A 16,320-nucleotide genomic window follows, 5' to 3' on the forward strand; every position below is an offset into this window, starting at 1 on the left:
GGGGAACGTCACGGGAGTCCGACCCGAGGGGGGGGGAACGTCACGGGAGTCCGACCCGAGGGGGGGGGGAAACGTCATGGGGGTCCGACCCGAGGGGGGAAACGTCAAGGGAGTCCGACCCGAGGGGGGAAATGTCACGGGGGTCCGACCCGAGGGGGGAAAATGTCACGGGGGTGCGACCAGGGATTGAAGCTCGAGGGAGATAATTTGCATATTCCTGGTGCGTTCTTGCAAGAGTGAAGAGTCGCCGCAAGTCTGAAGATCTTCTGGGCGTAGCTCAGAGGCGTATCGGGGGGGCGCAGTCATGCCACCTAATGCGGCTGTCCGATGTGTCTCCCCCGGACTGGGACTTGGCTGTCATCGGAGCGAGCTGACAGCCGGCTCACAGTGTCTGTAACGGGTCTGGGAGGCGGAACCTCTGAGCTACTATACAAGGGGGCGGTCCTTGTAAGGGAGCGGGTGGCGACCAGGGAAGACGGGCTGGAAGTCTCAGCAGGTGAACGGGACAGTCTCTGAGTGAACGGGACAGTCTCTGAGTGAACGGGCTGGAGGTCACGGCAAGTGACCGGGGCAGTCTCTAGGTATAGGGTTGGTACGACCTGTGGCGGCTGAAGATAGACGTGAGCTCCCAGGTGAGCAGGCGAGAGTCTCTGGATGAACGGGTGGTCACAGCATGTGACGGCGGAGCCTCCAGGAAGACCAGCGGACAGGCGACAGATGAGCGCTCCCAGGTGAGCGGGCAGAAGTCTCTGGACAGGCGGGTGGTCACAGCACGTGACGGCAGAGCCTCCGGGTAGGCAAGCAGACTGGTAGCAGATGAGCGCTCCCAGGTGAGCGGGCAGGAGTCACTGGACAGGCAGGTGGTCACAGCACGTGACGGCGGAGCCTCCAGGTAGGCTAGCAGGCAGGTAGCAGATGTGCGCTCCCAGGTGAGCGGGCAAGCTGGTCCATAGACAGACTGACAGGAGTTGGAAGGCAGACCGTCGGACCTCAGACTAGCAGGCAGGTAGCAAGTAATCAGGCAGGAATCTGGCAGGTAACTGGCAACGGGACCTGAGGGCTGAAGCACAGGTGCAAACAACATTGCTTGGGCACCTCCATTTTGGAGGAGGTGCCTTATATATGGTAAAGTCCTCCGGCCATTGGCCGGGGACTCCTTAGGACGGCGCGCGCGGCCCCTTTAAGAGGGAGGGAGAGCGCGCGCGCCCTAAGCACAGTGGCCGGGAAGGAGCTCGCGCTGCCAGCAGAGCGGGAGAGGGACGCCGGGCACGGAGCAGAGCGGTGAGGGGAACAGCGTCCCTGCCTAGCAGAGGGCAGGGACGCCGGCACTACAGTGTCTTTCAGACGCAAGTACAATTGAAGCTCTGACCGCCAGGTTAGATTGACGCCAGCAGCGTGATCAGACTATGTGATCGCACCATGTGATCAGACTATGTGATCGCACCATGTGATCACGTTGCTGACGTCACTCGCTGGCGCTGCAGAGGCGGGAGCGGTGCTGAGTGCTCTGTGCTCCAGAGCTGAAGACACCCAAGATATATTGATAAGGAGGGAAGATTTAGAGCGGGTGGGGGATTTATTGTATGGCTGGAGGAAGATTTAGTGGGGGGATTTATTGTATGGCTGGAGGAAGATTTAGTGGGGGGATTTATTGTATGGCTGGAGGAAGATTTAGTGGGGGGATTTATTGTATGGCTGGAGGAAGATTTAGTGGGGGGATTTATTGTATGGCTGGGGGAAGATTTAGTGGGGGGATTTATTGTATGGCTGGGGGAAGATTTAGTGGGGGGATTTATTGTATGGCTGGGGGAAGATTTAGTGGGGGGATTTATTGTATGGCTGGGGGAAGATTTAGTGGGGGGATTTATTGTATGGCTGGAGGAAGATTTAGTGGGGGGATTTATTGTATGGCTGGAGGAAGATTTAGTGGGGGGATTTATTATATGGCTGGAGGAAGATTTAGTGGGGGGATTTATTGTATGGCTGGAGGAAGATTTAGTGGGGGGATTTATTGTATGGCTGGAGGAAGATTTAGTGGGGGGATTTATTGTATGGCTGGGGGAAGATTTAGTGGGGGGATTTATTGTATGGCTGGGGGAAGATTTAGTGGGGGGATTTATTGTATGGCTCGGGGAAGATTTAGTGGGGGGATTTATTGTATGGCTGGGGGAAGATTTAGTGGGGGGATTTATTGTATGGCTGGAGGAAGATTTAGTGGGGGATTTATTGTATGGCTGGGGGAAGATTTTGTGGGGGAGGTGGGTGCGGATACTGAATGGGGAGGGTGGGTGCGTACGCAATATGGAGAGCAAAGGAGGGGAATGGGTGCAGACACAGTATGGGGAGCGCTGGTGATGTGTGCAGACACAGTATGGGGAGCGCTGGTGATGTGTGCAGACACGGTATGGGGAATTGGGGGGATGTGTGAGGGGGTAAATATATGAGGAGACAGTATGGTTAGCAGGGGGATGTGAGAGAAGATATTATGAGGAGGGAGGGGGAAATGTGTGAGGAAATTATTGAGTGGAGTAGTGTGAGGAGACAGTATGGGGGGAGAAAAGTGTGAGTGGGCACAGAATAGAGACTGAGTAGCATTGGGGGGACAGTGTAAGGTCACAGCCAGGAGGAGACTGTATGCCAAGGAGGGGGAGTGTGGTGAGGGGGCACAGTATAGAGAATGGGCCCTATAGGGGGGACACAGTGTGAGGACAGTGTGAAGAGGGGGCCCAGTATGGTAAGGAGGGGCAGTGTGGAGGTCATGTACCATAAGAGGGACAGTATGGGGGTCATATTTTGTGCAGGGAATAAAGTGAGGGACAATTATTTATTCAGGGGCTCAGCGTAGGACAGATTTTATTATTCAGGAGCATTATAATGACACTGTATCTTTAAGGGCATCGTGTGGGGATGTGCTGTAGAAGACTGGAGAAGATGGAAGTCTGCAGAGACGAGCTGTAGATGAGAAAAGTCATCATGGAGTCTGGACAAGATGAAGAAGAAAGAGAACGACTCCAGAGACAGCGCCATCTATCGGATACCTGGATGTAAAGGTTTTTGTGATACTGACTAATTCTCATATTTTTATAGAAGCATTAAAGTGGTTGTCCAAGGTTGTGATGAGCCTGCAGTCATTCTGTGTGACTGCAGACTTCTGAATTCTCACAGTGCGCACTGCACACTGTCAGGATTCTCTGGTGCCGGCGATTTGCATACATGCGGTCACATGACGACTAGACGTATGGCCTTACTCAATGAAAATGAATTGAGCAAGGCCGGATACGTCTAGTCGGAATGTGGCCAGAAGTATACATATCACATGCTTGTCCTGACGTGACCGTCCACTCTTGCCACCGGTAAGAAAGCATCCAAAAAGTGTTCAGTGCATGCACTGTGAGAATTGAGAAGCCTGCAGTCACATAGAGTGACTACAGACTTTCATGTCAAATCTGGACATGCCCTTTAATTATAAAATAAAGCCCTATAGCCAATCCTAACAGCGTGTAATATCCTCACTGTCAGGATTCAGCTCTGCTTGCAGGTTCCAGCAGTCATCACATGGCCACTTTACGGTCACGTGATAACGAGCTTCTCTTCCTGCTTCTTTCAGTTTTTCACTGAACATTGAGAGAATTAGTGAGAGCAGCTCGTCGGCAAGTGACTAAATGTGCAAATCGCATATGTGCTGGGGGGGGGGGGGGCGCCAAACGGAATTCTTGACCCGGGTGTCAGAAAACCTAGATACACCTCTGGCGTAGCTGTATCGAGCTGCTTGAAGTAAATCGTCAAACCAGGAATTGAAGCTCAAGGGAGATAGTTTTGATATTTCTGGTGCATTCTGGGAAAAGTGAAGAGTCGCCGCGAGTCTGAAGATCTTTGGGTGTAGCTTGATCGAGCTGCTCGAAGGAAATCGTCAAACCGCATTTCACAGTTATTCCACAGAAATTTGTTTTGTTCAATAGGGGAGGAGTTCTGCGAAGATCCTTGGCATATTCCCACTGCATTCTGGGATAAGTGAAGAGTCCCCGCAAACTGAAGGAACACAGGATTTTGCCGTTGCCTTTTAGATTCATATTTTGCTTCTGTGTTCTCTTAAGAAAGTAAATATACTGTGGTGGCCAAAAGTATTGGCACCCCTGCAATTCTGTCAGATAATACTCAGTTTCTTCCTGAAAATGATTGCAATCACAAATTCTTTGGTCTTATTCTCTTCATTTAATTTGTCTTCAATGAAAAAACACAAAAAGAATTGTCCTAAAGCCAAATTGGATATAATTCCACACCAAACCTAAAAAAGGGGGTGGACAAAAGTATTGGCACCCTTTGAAAAATCATGTGATGCTTCTGTAATTCGTGTAATTAACAGCACCTGTAACTTACCTGTGGCACCTAACAGGTGTTGGCAATAACTAAATCACACTTGCAGCCAGTTAACATGGATTAAAGTTGACTCAACCTCTGTCCTGTGTCCTTGTGTGTACCACATTGAGCATGGAGAAAAGAAAGAAGACCAAAGAACTGTCTGAGGACTTGAGAAACCAAATTGTGAGGAAACATGAGCAATCTCAAGGCTACAAGTCCATCTCCAAAGACCTGAATGTTCCTGTGTCTTCCGTGCGCAGTGTCATCAAGAAGTTTAAAGCCCATGGCACTGTGGCTAACCTCCCTAGATGTGGACGGAAAAGAAAAATTGACGAGAGATTTCAACGCAAGATTGTGCGGATGGTGGATAAAGAACCTCGACTAACATCCAAACAAGTTGAAGCTGCCCTGCAGTCCGAGGGTACAACAGTGTCAACCCATACTATCCGTCGGCGTCTGAATGAAAAGGGACTGTATGGTAGGATACCCAGGAAGACCCCACTTCTTACCCCGAGACATAAAAAAGCCAGGCTGGAGTTTGCCAAAACTTACCTGACAAAAGCCTAAAACGTTTTGGAAGAATGTTCTCTGGTCAGATGAGACAAAAGTAGAGCTTTTTGGCAAAAAGCATCAACATAGAGTGTACAGGAAAAAAAAGAGGCATTCAAAGAAAAGAACACGGTCCCTACAGTCAAACATGGCGGAGGTTCCCTGATGTTTTGGGGTTGCTTTGCTGCCTCTGGCACTGGACTGCTTGACTGTGTGCATGGCATTATGAAGTCTGAAGACTACCAACAAATTTTGCACCATAATGTAGGGCCCAGTGTGAGAAAGCTGGGTATCCCCCAGAGGTCATGGGTCTTCCAGCAGGACAATGACCCAAAACACACTTCCAAAAGCACTATAAAATGGTTTGAGAGAAAGCACTGGAGACTTCTAAGGTGGCCAGTAGTGTTGAGCGAGTATGTTCTGTCCGAGTATGCTCGGGCCGAGCTCCGAGTATTTATAGCTGCTCGGTGATATGGTTGAATTGCTCCGGTGTGCATGATTTGCAACTGTTTGACAGCTTTATTACATGTGAGGAATGTGTAAGAAATAGACATTCCACCCATGTAATAAAACTGTCAAACAGTCGCAAATCATGCACACGGGAGCGATTCAACCATATCACCGAGTAGCTATAAATACTCGGAGCTCGGCCTGAGCGTACTCGCCGAAAGGGTTAATAGAACATACTCGCTCAACACTAGTGGCCAGCTATGAGTCCAGACCTGAATCCCATAGAAAACCTGTGGAGAGATCTCAAAATGGAAGTTTGGAGAAGGCACCCTTCAAATATCAGGGACCTGGAGCAGTTTGCCAAAGAAGAATGGTCTACAATTCCAGCAGAGCATTGTAAGAAACTCATTGATGGTTACCGGAAGCGGTTGTTCGCAGTTATTTTAGCTAAAGGTTGTGCAACCAAGTATTAGGCTGAGGGTGCCAATACTTTTGTCCGGCCCATTTTTGGAGTTTTGTGTGAAATGATCAGTGATTTGATTTTTGCTTCATTCTCTTTTGTGTTTTTTCCTTGCAAGCAAATTAAATGAAGATAATAAGACCAAAGAATTTGTGATTGCAATCATTTTCAGGAAGAAACTGAGTATTATCTGACAGAATTGCAGGGGTGCCAATACTTTTGGCCACCACTGTAACATCAACTGATCCTGACTGTACTATTGAAGGAATAGTGTGGATTCTTCTATCTATAAACAGAGAGATTTTGAGGGAATACTTGGCTAACATAAATTAATTCAAGTCTCCAGGTCGAGATGAATTACACCCCAGAGTACTGAAGGAGATCGTAGAGGAAATTATTGAACCACTCTCCATAATCTTTGAACATTTTTGGAGAACAGGAGAAGTCCCAGAAGACTGGAGAAGAGCAAATGGTGTCCCTATGTTCAAAAAGGGGAAGAAGGTGGACCCAGGGAACTATAGGCCAGTGAGCCTTACTTCTATACCAGGAACGATCTTTGAACAAATTATTAAACAACATGAATGCAAGTACCTTTATGAGAATGAAGTGATTAACCAGAGTCAGCATGGGTTTGTAACTAATAATTGTAACATACCTGGCGGCGTCCTTGCATAGTGGTCCATCTCCCACTGTGCAAGAGCGCGCACTTGATCTCCTGTCCAGGGTGTCTCTCTGGCTTCCCTCCTTGCTGTCTGTTTGTCTGTTTTGGCTGCATAGGGCGACGCCCGCTGAACTTCCTGTTTCTTGTACCTGCTGCGGACACGCCCCTGTTGCACCTTCAGCCTATTGCTGTCCATCTTTGGGTATTTATACCACCTTCTTCCTCAAGATGGCGCCTGAGCATAGTGTTTCATTCAGTGTGTGCTTGCACTCTGAAGGTGCCAGGTCCCGTTCTGTGTTCTCTTGTCTGCCTATCCTGGAGGCTGTATTTCCAGGCCTGTCTGAACACGCTCCTAGCCTGTTCCTCCTGCCTTCTAGGGGCCGATTACCTAGACCCGCTCCTGTATCTTGTCCGTCCTGTCTGAACACGCTCCTAGCCTGTTCCTCCTGCCTTCTAGGGGCCGATTACCTAGACCCGCTCCTGTATCTTGTCTGTCCTGTCTGAACACGCTCCTTGCCTGTTCGTCCCGCCTCTCTGGGGGCAGTATTCCCAGACCCGCTCCTGTATCCCGCTGCAGTGTCGGTCTCCTCCGTACACTCAGTTCCAGTCTGAACTCTCTCCTATCCTTTACCTGTTTTGCCTCTATGTCCGTTCCCTTCCTTTTTCTGCAGAGTCTGAACTCGTACCTAACTCCTGCTTGTTGTCTCTGTACTCCCGTTTGTGAGTTTGTGGTCCACTCGCTACTTCACTGCAAGTACCCTGTGGGTATCTGGCTCTGCCTTTCTCTTCCTGTCTGTTCCGTGTGAACAGAGCCCTGTCCCCCCTGCTCCGACTCCTTTGCTCACCGCTCCGGCGGTTCTAGCCTGCTCTGGCTCCTTTGCTCACCGCTCTGGCGGTTCTAGCCTGCTCTGGCTCCTTTGCTCACCGCTCCGGCGGTTCTAGCCTGCTCTGGCTCCTTTGCTCACCGCTCCGGCGGTTCTAGCCTGCTCTGGCTCCTTTGCTCACCGCTCCGGCGGTTCTAGCCTGCTCTGACTCCTTTGCTCACCGCTCCGGCGGTTCTAGCCTGCTCTGACTCCTTTGCTCACCGCTCTGGCGGTTCTAGCCTGCTCTGACTCCTTTGCTCACCGCTCTGGCGGTTCTAGCCTGCTCTGACTCCTTTGCTCACCGCTCCGGCGGTTCTAGCCTGCTCTGACTCCTTTGCTCACCGCTCCGGCGGTTCTAGCCTGCTCTGACTCCTTTGCTCACCGCTCCGGCGGTTCTAGCCTGCTCTGGCTCCTTTTGCTCGCTGCTCCGGCAGCCTTGCTCTGCTCTGACCCTTTTGCTCACTGCTCCGGCAGTCTCGCTCCGCTCTTATCCTTTTGCTCACTGCTCCGGCAGTCTTGCTCACCGCTCCAGGCGGCCTCGTCCTGCTTTACTCTTGCTCACTGCTCCGGCAGTCTCGCTCAGCTCTGACCCTTTGCTCACCGCTCCTGGCGGCCTTGTCCTGCTCTGCTCTCACTCACCTCTCTGGGCGGCCTCACTCTGCTGTGTTTGTCCGCCACATCTGTGGTTCTGTTCCTGAGTCACAATGTGTACTGGGTCCTATCCCGCCAGTGTCCCTACCTGCTAGTGCCTCCCTGTCTGCACTCTAGCTGTGCTTGCCTGTACCCCTCTGTCTGTATTGTTCCTGAGTCCCAGTGTGTACTAGGTCCTATCCCGCCTGTGTTCCTACCTGCTAGTGCCTCCCTGTCTGCACTCTAGCTGTGCTTGCCTGTACCCCCCTGCCTGCATACCCGCCTGCCTGCATCCCAGTCGAGCCAGCCTATACCCACCAGTCTGTATTCCAGCCTACCAGTCTGTTCCTGTATTCCCCTGTGTGGGTCAACAGCCGTGTCCGGGGTCTGTCCTGGAGTAGCACCTGGTCCCTCTGCTCGGTTCCTCCTTGGTGCACTGGCGTCGTATGCCGTCGTGCGACCCTGGTCGGATCGGGTGAATACCTAGTTACGCCCCTCCAGGCATTCACTCTCCGGTACGGTCCAGTGGAATCACTACAATCACACGCACACGCCGCTAAGCCCGGGCGTGTGCATTACAGCATGCTCAGGCCATGGTTCCCGTTGAGCCCCACGGCCTTCGCTCTCTGAGAAGTTTCCAGTGAATACATGCATTAAAAATAAATAAATAATTTTTTTTTTTTTCTCAGCTGAGTTCCAGGCTAATTACGCACCCGTCCAGATGGATCTATCCGCTCTCGTTCCTGCGGATCCGCCACGTTACTATGGGGATCCAAGACAAAGTCGTGCATTTGTGGAGCAATGCATGCTACACTTCAAGTTCTACCCTCTATGTTTTCCCACCGATCGGGTTAAGGTGGCATTCATTATGTCTTACCTGGCGGGTGATGCCTTGGAATGGATCAACCCCCTATATGAAACACAGGATCCGATCCTCCTGGACCTAATGGCCTTCCTGGTGGCCTTTCTAATGGTCTTCGATGATCCTAACCCGGAGGCTCCTGCTGAAGCTTCACCTCCCAATATCCCGGAGCAGCCCCGATGGGTAATGTGTGTGGGTAGCGCAATAGTCCTCCAGCCCAATGAGACTACTGCCCACCCAGAATCCTCACAGGGTGACTACGCTTTCCGGAATACTTCTCCCAACCTCAAGAGGCAGTCCAGACGTGCTAGACGTAGAGGCAAGCCGTCACGCCAGGGTCTGTCCTCCCTGAGACCTCCTGACCCCCACCTTGAAGTCCCTACTGAAGCTTCATCTCCCTGTATCCCGGAGAAGCCCCAACGGGTAATGTGCGTGGGTAGTGCTCCGGTTCTCCTGCCCGAAGAGACTTCTGCCCATCCAGACTCCACACAGGAGAACTTCCTGCACCCGGCATCAGATGCTTCACCCACTTTAACCGGTGTGCATGTCCAAGGATGCTCCAAAGCTGTGGTTACCTCTGAGTCTGTGCACCTCTACTACCTGGCGGAGGACCCCCTGTTGCCTCCTGAATCCTCCGGGATACCACTCGATGACAAATGGAGAGAGACTTCTCTACACTCGGTACTCGATACTTTGTCCGCTTCGTCCTGTGAGCCTGACAATGGGTACCCCAAAGTGGTAGTTACCCCCGAGTCTCTACACCCCTCCGACCAGGCGGAGGACCTCCAGTTGTCTCCAGAACCCTTCGGGGTGCTACCTGGTAGCGAAAGGACAGAGACTCTCCTATACTCTGTACCTGATACCTCGCTCGCTTCGTCCAGTGAGTCCAACCTAGTGTACTCCGAAGCAGAGGTTACTCCCGAGTCTCTACACCCCTCCGACCAGGCGGAGGACCTCCAGTTGTCTCCAGAACCCTTCGGGGTGCCACCTGGTGGTGAATGGACAGAGACTTTCCTATATCCTGGATCTGATACCTCGCTTGCTTCGTCCAGTGAGTCCGACCTTGTGTACTCTGAAGCAGAGGTTACCCTTGAGTCTCTACACCCCTCTGACCTGGCGGAGGACCTCCAGTTGTTTCCTGAATTCTCCAGGGTACCACCAGATAACAAAGAGACAGTGACTTTTCCTCATTATGTACCTGATAACCCGTCTATTTCTTCCTGTGAGCTTGACAAGATGTACCTCGAAGCAGAGATTACCCCCAAGTCTCTGTCCCCCTCCAACCCGGTGAAGGACTTCCAGTTGTCTCCTGTACCCTCTGGGGTGCCACCTGAAAATATGTGGAGAGAGACTAACTTGTGTGCTGTTCCTGGTACTCCACCCGTTTCGTCTGTAGCTAAGGATGGCTGGATAGGAGGTAGCATCCTAGCTAACCAGATGAGATCAATTTTTCCTGTGGACAGTGGAAGTGATCTCCTTGAAGTGAACGACTGGTCCTCGAATTCCCTGCGGAAGATTCTGGCAGGCCTGAAGAAGAGGGGGCGTAAGGGGGGGGGTACTGTAACATACCTGGCGGCGTCCTTGCATAGTGGTCCATCTCCCACTGTGCAAGAGCGCGCACTTGATCTCCTGTCCAGGGTGTCTCTCTGGCTTCCCTCCTTGCTGTCTGTTTGTCTGTTTTGGCTGCATAGGGCGACGCCCGCTGAACTTCCTGTTTCTTGTACCTGCTGCGGACACGCCCCTGTTGCACCTTCAGCCTATTGCTGTCCATCTTTGGGTATTTATACCACCTTCTTCCTCAAGATGGCGCCTGAGCATAGTGTTTCATTCAGTGTGTGCTTGCACTCTGAAGGTGCCAGGTCCCGTTCTGTGTTCTCTTGTCTGCCTATCCTGGAGGCTGTATTTCCAGGCCTGTCTGAACACGCTCCTAGCCTGTTCCTCCTGCCTTCTAGGGGCCGATTACCTAGACCCGCTCCTGTATCTTGTCCGTCCTGTCTGAACACGCTCCTAGCCTGTTCCTCCTGCCTTCTAGGGGCCGATTACCTAGACCCGCTCCTGTATCTTGTCTGTCCTGTCTGAACACGCTCCTTGCCTGTTCGTCCCGCCTCTCTGGGGGCAGTATTCCCAGACCCGCTCCTGTATCCCGCTGCAGTGTCGGTCTCCTCCGTACACTCAGTTCCAGTCTGAACTCTCTCCTATCCTTTACATGTTTTGCCTCTATGTCCGTTCCCTTCCTTTTTCTGCAGAGTCTGAACTCGTACCGAACTCCTGCTTGTTGTCTCTGTACTCCCGTTTGTGAGTTTGTGGTCCACTCGCTACTTCACTGCAAGTACCCTGTGGGTATCTGGCTCTGCCTTTCTCTTCCTGTCTGTTCCGTGTGAACAGAGCCCTGTCCCCCCTGCTCCGACTCCTTTGCTCACCGCTCCGGCGGTTCTAGCCTGCTCTGGCTCCTTTGCTCACCGCTCTGGCGGTTCTAGCCTGCTCTGGCTCCTTTGCTCACCGCTCCGGCGGTTCTAGCCTGCTCTGGCTCCTTTGCTCACCGCTCCGGCGGTTCTAGCCTGCTCTGGCTCCTTTGCTCACCGCTCCGGCGGTTCTAGCCTGCTCTGACTCCTTTGCTCACCGCTCCGGCGGTTCTAGCCTGCTCTGACTCCTTTGCTCACCGCTCTGGCGGTTCTAGCCTGCTCTGACTCCTTTGCTCACCGCTCTGGCGGTTCTAGCCTGCTCTGACTCCTTTGCTCACCGCTCCGGCGGTTCTAGCCTGCTCTGACTCCTTTGCTCACCGCTCCGGCGGTTCTAGCCTGCTCTGACTCCTTTGCTCACCGCTCCGGCGGTTCTAGCCTGCTCTGGCTCCTTTTGCTCGCTGCTCCGGCAGCCTTGCTCTGCTCTGACCCTTTTGCTCACTGCTCCGGCAGTCTCGCTCCGCTCTTATCCTTTTGCTCACTGCTCCGGCAGTCTTGCTCACCGCTCCAGGCGGCCTCGTCCTGCTTTACTCTTGCTCACTGCTCCGGCAGTCTCGCTCAGCTCTGACCCTTTGCTCACCGCTCCTGGCGGCCTTGTCCTGCTCTGCTCTCACTCACCTCTCTGGGCGGCCTCACTCTGCTGTGTTTGTCCGCCACATCTGTGGTTCTGTTCCTGAGTCACAATGTGTACTGGGTCCTATCCCGCCAGTGTCCCTACCTGCTAGTGCCTCCCTGTCTGCACTCTAGCTGTGCTTGCCTGTACCCCTCTGTCTGTATTGTTCCTGAGTCCCAGTGTGTACTGGGTCCTATCCCGCCTGTGTTCCTACCTGCTAGTGCCTCCCTGTCTGCACTCTAGCTGTGCTTGCCTGTACCCCCCTGCCTGCATACCCGCCTGCCTGCATCCCAGTCGAGCCAGCCTATACCCACCAGTCTGTATTCCAGCCTACCAGTCTGTTCCTGTATTCCCCTGTGTGGGTCAACAGCCGTGTCCGGGGTCTGTCCTGGAGTAGCACCTGGTCCCTCTGCTCGGTTCCTCCTTGGTGCACTGGCGTCGTATGCCGTCGTGCGACCCTGGTCGGATCGGGTGAATACCTAGTTACGCCCCTCCAGGCATTCACTCTCCGGCACGGTCCAGTGGAATCACTACAATCACACGCACACGCCGCTCAGCCCGGGCGTGTGCATTACAATAATTCATGTCAGACTAACTTAATTTCCTTCTATGACAGAATCACTGACTGGGTGGATCAGGGAAAGAGTAAATATAGTATATCTTGACTTCAGCAAAGTATTTGACAAAGTATCTCATACCATCCTTATTGAAAAAATGACCAACTATGGAATGGACAAAGCAACTGTTAGGTGGATTCATCACTGGCTTAGTGATCGGACCCGAAGAGTGGTCATAAATGGTTGCACATCCAGTTGGAAGAATGTCTTAAGTGGGGTACCACAAGGCTCTGTCCTGGGTCCTGTGTAGTTCAACATCTTTATCAATGATTTAGATGAAGGAATTGAGGGTAAACTGATTACATTTGCTGATGACACAAACTAGGAAGGATAATAATACTAGAGAAGACAGGATTCAACAAGATCTAAACAAACTGGAACTGTGGGCAGCAACTAACAATGGTTTTTAACAGAGAGAAATGCAAAGTCCTACATCTGCGCAAGAAAAATTAGAAAAGCATATACAGAATGGGAGGAATAGAGTTAAGCAACAGCACGTGTGAAAAAGAGTTAGGTATACTAATAGATCACAGACTGCACAGGAGTCAACAGTGTGATGCAGCAGCAAAAAGGCAAACACAGTTCTAGGATGTATTAACCCTCCGTCACATACAATAGGCCTGACAGGCACATCTCTTTTACTTTCATTTCTCCTTCCTCACCAGATTGTGAGGAAATCCCCTCCCTCCAGGTAGTCTCCTGTCTCTAGCAGCTCTGTGAAACCTCATACCACAGTTGGATTGCAGAGCTTCAGGAGGACAGATATAACTGCGCTAATCTCTCAGGCTCATTGTATGTGAACACGTCACACTCAATAAGGTTGGTATTTTATGTTTTTATTCATCACAATTGTTTATTTAGCTTGTTTTATGAATGTATAGCACAAAGTGTGAGGATATTTCATAGAAATAAGGCAGATTAAAAAAGAAAGTGTGCTGCTCAGGCATATACAGTAGTTCCCTAACACATATTCCTTCTCTTGCTTCAGATTATCTGCTGAAATGGAGAGGAAAATGTACAATTTATCAAAAAACCTTGATGTTGATGAAGTAACAAACATGCTGTTAGATGATGCAGACCCCACACTGAATGAGGATTTAGGAGAGGAAAGTGAGATTGATTCTCATGAGGTGGAAGTATGTGAAGTGGATTCTGAAACAGAGCAAGATGGTGACAGTGATGAGGATGAAGATGTAGAATCTTATTATATGGGAAAAGATAAAAAAAAAAAAACAATGGAACAAGAAGCCACTCCAGAAAAAACGTAGGGAACCTCAAAACATTATTACTCACCTTCCTGCAGTTATAGGAACTGCAAGTAATGCAAAAACTGCAGTTGAATGCTGCAATAGTTTATTCACAGATGACATTCTGGACTCTATTGTCACATATACCAACCAATATATAGACATTATAAAGGACAAGTTCATCTGCAACAGAACCATCAAGGCCACAGATGAAATAGAACTGCGTGCTTTTTTTGGATTATTATACCTTGCAGGAGCTTATAGGGCAAATAGACAAAGTTTGGAGGAACTTTGGAGTAAAGATGGGGATGGAGTTGAAAAATTTGGCCTTGTTATGTCCATAAACAGATTCAAGCTTCTAATTCGTTGCCTTCGGTTTGACGACAGAACTACCCGAACAGAACGTAAAACACATGACCGACTTGCTCCAATTCGTGATATATTCCAAAAATTTGTTGAAAACTGTAAAAAAAGCTATTGCCCTGGGGAGAATCTCACTATTGACGAAATGCTCCCTGGTTTTCGTGGTAAATGTGCCTTTCGTCAATATATTCCATCAAAGCCTAACAAATATGGAATAAAAATGTATGCCCTTGTTGATGCCAGTAAGACCTACACTTACAACCTGGAAGTTTATGCAGGAAAACAACGAGAAGGTCCTTACTGTGTCAGCAACAAACCCAGTGATGTTGTAAAAAGACTGGCTGAGCCCTTATTTGTATCGGGTCGCAATATAACAGCTGACAATTGGTTTTCAAATTGTGATCTGATTTATTATCTGAAAATGCAGAAGCTTTCATATGTCGGAACTGTAAGAAAAGATAAAAAAAGAATTGCCTACACAGTTTGTAAGTGTGAGAGGGAGATAACAGTACAGCAGTATGTTTGCATTCCATAATGGAAAGGTTTTGGTTTCCTATGTACCACAAGCAAAAAAAATTGTACTTCTTCTATCAACACTTCATGATGATGATGCCATCGATCCTGGAACTGAGGCACAAAAAAACCCGGAGATAATTACATTTTATAATGCAACCAAAGGGGGTGTTGATACAGCTGATCAGATGTGCTCAACTTTCAACGTCAGCAGAAACACCAAACGCTGGCCAATGGTCATATTTTTTGCCATGTTAAATTTGGGTGGTATAAATTCACAAGTCATTTACCTTGAAAACAAGCTTGAACCACTCCGTAGACGATTCTATCTGAAAAAATTGGCCCATGAACTAGTGCTTGGAGAGCTACGCAGGAGAAGTATGAAAACAATCGGTATCCCCTCTCGCCTTCAAGTTCAGCTCAAAAGATACCGCCCAGAAGATGATAGTGAAAATGCACCACCTCCCAAAAGAAGGAGATGCACCACCTGCACCACGGAAAGCTGAATCAGAAGGCTTTCTAATTCTGAATGTCACAAATGTCATAATGCAATCTGCCTGACACATGCAAAAATGATGTGTAATTCTTGCTCTTTGCTCTGCAAGTGTAATTTTTCTGGGGAAACTTCAGGATCTAATTCTGATTGAATATGTGTTTAATAGTACTTAAGGTACCTTAAAATTAAGTTTGTTTCCATAAATTTTCTTTGTAGAGTTTTTTGACAGAGTCGAACTGGGGACTATTTGGCGGGAGTTTTGAAATGTTTGTATTTCAGAGTTATTAGTTTTATGTTAAGTAAATGGGGTTTTTTTTGCACCTGATTATGTGTAGTCTCTTTTATTACATCCCTATGAAGGTCACTGATCACTTTTAGAGCACTGAAATTGCAAACATTAGATATTATAGGTATTTTTCTAGCCTGCGCCTGACAGTCACATTGTATGTGAACTCGTTAGAACCGATATTGTATGTGACGGAGGGTTAAGAGAAGCATACAGTCTAGATCACGTGAAGTAATGTTCCCCCTCTACTCCTCTTTGGTCAGACCTCATCTGGATACTGTGTCCAGTTTTGGATACCACATTTTAAAAAAGACATCGACAAACTGGAGCAAGTTCAGAGAAGAGCGACCAGATTGTGAGTGGTCGGCAAACAATGTCCTATGAGGAACGGTTAGAGGATTTGGGAATGTTTAGCTTGCAAAAGACAAGACTGAGAGAAGACTTAATAAAACTTTTTGACAGTAAGGCCATGTGCCCACGATGCAGAAATGCTCAGGATTTTTTCCTGAGCGTTTCTGCATCTCCCTGGCAGAAAAAAACGCATGCGGATTGTACATGCGTTTTCCTGCCAGGGACATGCGGAAATGGAGCGTTATTCACTGACATTTCCGCATGCGGATTGACAAGCGCTTTCCAAGCGATTAGCATCACTTGGAAAGTGCTTCTGACAACTAGGTCACACTATATAAATCCATGCAAACAGCATGGATTTATATAGTGTGACCCGAGAGAATGTCAAAAAATAAAAAAATAAATATATACTTACCCTCCGATGGCCCGCGCTGTCTTGCTTCGCTCGGTGCCGGCAGCGGTGGATTGAAACACCTGCCGACGTCAGCGTCGCGTGACCCGTCACATGACTCTGACGTCAGCGCAGGTCCTTCAATCCACT

The 16,320-nt window shown here is 49.6% G+C and overlaps 1 long non-coding RNA gene across 1 annotated transcript; it reads left to right on the plus strand.

Annotated features, from left to right (window-relative positions):
- Positions 1-69: 69 nt before the first annotated feature.
- Positions 70-15,458, plus strand: LOC141257248 (uncharacterized). The gene is made up of 4 exons (XR_012318042.1): positions 70-731; positions 2,894-3,050; positions 13,189-13,342; positions 13,512-15,458. It is a non-coding gene; the product is annotated as an uncharacterized lncRNA (long non-coding RNA).
- The last annotated feature ends 862 nt before the right edge of the window (positions 15,459-16,320 follow it).

The sequence above is a fragment of the Phyllobates terribilis genome, unplaced genomic scaffold, assembly GCF_046119375.1.
Source record: "Phyllobates terribilis strain yellow unplaced genomic scaffold, ASM4611937v1 Scaffold_3__8_contigs__length_932513732, whole genome shotgun sequence".
Classification (NCBI taxonomy): domain Eukaryota; kingdom Metazoa; phylum Chordata; class Amphibia; order Anura; family Dendrobatidae; genus Phyllobates; species Phyllobates terribilis.